Source organism: Pongo abelii, chromosome Y, assembly GCF_028885655.2.
Source record: "Pongo abelii isolate AG06213 chromosome Y, NHGRI_mPonAbe1-v2.0_pri, whole genome shotgun sequence".
In the NCBI taxonomy this organism is placed as follows: domain Eukaryota; kingdom Metazoa; phylum Chordata; class Mammalia; order Primates; family Hominidae; genus Pongo; species Pongo abelii.
The window spans coordinates 48,693,276-48,697,076 of NC_072009.2; the positions used below are offsets into that span (position 1 = coordinate 48,693,276).

Sequence of the window (3,801 nt, forward strand, 5' to 3'; positions counted from 1 at the left end):
CCACTACAACCGTTTTTGTCCTATTTTCTCTATTGGTAGTGTGCAAATTCATATGATATCCTAACCTGTTATACAGCACTCAGATTAACTCACACTAAATGTCAGAGCTTTGGGAGCAGAAAAAGGTACATACTCTTTTAGAAATCTGGGAGTCATTTCAGCAAACATGTATTTTTTTGTTTGGTTGGTTCTTGCCTCTGTGAACATATAATTCAGAGGGCTGTGATGCAAGCCAGCCAAGAGGAGTAGGATGACTGACAGCGGGAAGTCATGGCTCAACTGCACAACAGTGTTACCCTGAAAATAACCTTTTCTTCAAGATGGTGAAGGTGACATAGAAACTAGTAATACACTTCCTGTGTGTATATTATTAAAGTTAAATGCCAATTTTTCTGTGTGACTGGTCTTTGAAGGAGCTGGAAGGGAAGTGGAACATTGAGTGGGACTTCCAAAGTGGGCTGCAGAGGAAAGCATTGCAGGCGTGCTGTCGTGAAGAAGGGCACTGGGACACGTGTAGAACTGACAGCTGATAGATAAGAGAAGATTGTGAAGAAAGATAAGTTGGAAAAGCTTGGATCTTGTAAATGATATCTCTGGACGGTTCTTTAACTCAAGAGGAATAGGGTGAGATCGGTTTTGTAATTTGGTTCCCCTGAGCACATCTATGTTAGCACTAGGTAGGTTATCTGCTTTCGTGCTCCAAGAGTGATCCAGATAAAATACACACTCGAGATTTGTCCTCTTGCTATATAGCTGGAAACTTCCTAGAATACTTCCTTTGGCATGGACATAGATACTATCAATTTCTGTTGTGCCCATGCTGTACCTGTGCTCTTCAACCTTTCAGTCACTTCAACATTCCCAGTCTGTCATTCCAGAGTTCCAGAAACCACTGACTATCCAGACACCATCTTTCTGTGGGTTCCACATGGGTACATTTGTCTACTTAATACTTTACTACTCTACAAGACGTGGATACAGTGAGACAACGTACATGGTGTTGTAATAATATGAAAGTGAAAACTTAAGTTTGTACAGAAACATACAAAGGTTTTCTCTAAGACGAGAAAGAGTAGGAATGTTTTAACTTCAACTAGGAATCTCTCTCTAAGGATGAAAAGTAACAAAAATATTTAGTCCATTAATGGATTTGTAATTTTTTACCCTCTGAACAGCACTTTGTAATTGTTACATCAGTAATCAAAAGCTCATTTGTCTGTTCTCAAAGTTCAGTAGTTAGTCTTAAAAAAAAGTCCTGAACCCTCTCAAGGGAAAAGCTTTCCATTCATAGCTTGAACCTTGCTGGATGTATGACAGACCGTATGGAGCAACTCCTGTACCACAGGGCTCCACCTTTTCATCAAAGTATGGAGGATTATCTATGGCTCTTTGGTCTAGTGAGGCTCTGCAGCAGCTTATCTCCACTCCAGCTGCACACTCACCACCTGCTTTGTTCTCCAACAATCTTCTATTGTATTTTCCATAAAATGTTTTCAGATGGCAAATTCCACCTGAATTTCAGGATATTAGACTTTAAAAGACTTAGCTTACCAGAATGTTTTTACATTGATTCCCAGTGGGTGCAGCCAATAAGAGAAATGTTTCAATGTAATTTTTTAAAACCCTCTCCCTATATGACAGCCAGCTCCCCTCAACCAGCATGTTCTTTGATATCCCCAACATTCCCCAGTTGAGGGTCTCATTCACACTTAGGCTAGGCTTCAGTTAGCCTCCGTAGAATCAGAGAGTTACCAACTGCACAGCCTATGAACTTCATCTATGAATGACCACAATTTGCTTCAACAAGTCTGATCATTGGAGCGAGTCTTTTTGGAACAACAACAGCAACAAAAATTCTTGAGATAAATAACTAAACAATGTTCAGTGATAGAGAAGATACTAAGTAAATACATGGCAGAATAAAGTTGTCTTTATTTACCCTCTGACAAAGTATAATCCTTAGTATTTTCTCGGGAGCCATAATGTTAGGCTGTGTGTTGTGTTAAAAATGAATAGTCTAATTGCAACTAGGAGGCTTTCCCCAAAGTTAAAGAAAGTAACACATATATTAACTAGTCCATTAGTGGAACTGTAATTTTGTATCATCCACACAGCACGTTGTAATTGGTACGTCAGTTATCAAATGCACATTTGTCTGTTCTCTAAGTTCAGTAGTTAGCCTTTTTCTTAAAACTGAACTGTGTCTATGGAAATGATTTCCATTCATGGACAGCCCAAATTTAGCTGGATATATGACAAAATTTATGAAGTAACTTTTGTACACTGGGGGCCCACCCTTCTCCTGGGGCTGTGGAACATGATCTATGGGGGTAGAGGTGCATTCATAGCACAGAAATGATAAGTAGTTACTAGTGAGAGTAATTCCGATGAAATGTAGAATACAAATAGGGAAGGTTAAGTAATTTTCAAGAGAGTGAAGAAGTAAATGAAGTAACAATGTACTGCAAATACATTAGATTTTAGTCTTCAATATCTAACATTTTTGCTTTAGGAAATTGTTTCCTTTAACCGAGAATGCAATGCTAATTGCATAAAATCTTGTATATATAAAAAGTAGTACTCCATTTCCCCAAGAAAAAAATTCAGGTATAACTTCTAGAGTAGTCAAGTTTCTTATTTTTAATTATAATTAGTCTTGGTTATCTCATTTCTTAGCTCTGTAATCTATATATGTAAATCAAAGAAACCTGCTTGAAAACATTACAATTTTAATACAACTTTATATATGTAAAGTGTCATTATTGAGAAAATATGTTCTTCCATGAGTGGCTGTGTCCCTTCTCCCTACCAACTAATATAGCAGGACAATACACTCTTTGAATTTTATTAGTAGATGATACACTACTGCAAATACTAATTCTTTTTTTATCCCCATGGTGACTTTGTGTGTACCTGTGAGTTGATTAGAATGCATCAACAACCTCTAAAAATTCACAGCAAGATTAGCTAGTCTTGGGCTTTCAATGAAGATTGACCGTGTCTGTGTGTGTCAACTGATCCAACAAAACCTTGTTTGCAGAAACTCTTCAAACCGCTTCCTCAAAGGCTGCTACCACACTTGTGGCATCTTTTGCACTTGTTTCAAAGTAAAAATAGTAGCCGTCATCCATGCACAAGCTTGGGCTTATTTTGCAGACACCTGCTGTTCGTTTATGTCAGTCTTGTTATTCAGAACCACAAAAGGAAACCTCTCCTATTCTTCCATATTTGCATAATATATGAATTCTTTCTTCCAGTTACTAAAGTTCTGGAAGCTTTGTGAATCATCGATAATAAAAGTAAGCAGGCAGCAAACAGAATCTCTGTAAAATGACGTCCTCAAGCTTTAGAATCACTCCTGACCTGACATGTCCCAGATCTGCATGGCAACAAAATATTTATCCACTTCCAAATCTTATTTAAAAATTTCACATCTATTGTCTTAAAGAGCTGTATATCACACTTATTAGTTAAAAATCTGTTTATAATTGAACTCCTCCCAACTTAACCATCTCCAAGGAGAATTACTTTAAAAAGTGATGAATTTCCTGCAACCATTAATCTCTAGAGCTTCAAGAACTCTGTAAAATATAAATGCACCATTGCATTTCTTTATACCTACCTATTCTTCTACAAGATTCTATGAATATCAGCATTTAGCTGAAGCAAAATATATAGCCCCAGGGAAAACCTAATAATAAGACTTTTGTTTACATGGCTGAGCATTTAGCCGTATGCAGGCTACCATACTAGCCATATCATCTAAAACAACTGGGAAGGGCTCACTCTTCTCCTTTCTCA

General features: G+C 37.4%; 1 pseudogene; it reads right to left on the minus strand.

The window, feature by feature from the left end:
• Positions 1-2,924: 2,924 nt before the first annotated feature.
• LOC129053294 (ras-related protein Rab-9A-like) lies at positions 2,925-3,558 on the minus strand (annotated as a pseudogene).
• Between the last annotated feature and the right edge of the window lie 243 nt (positions 3,559-3,801).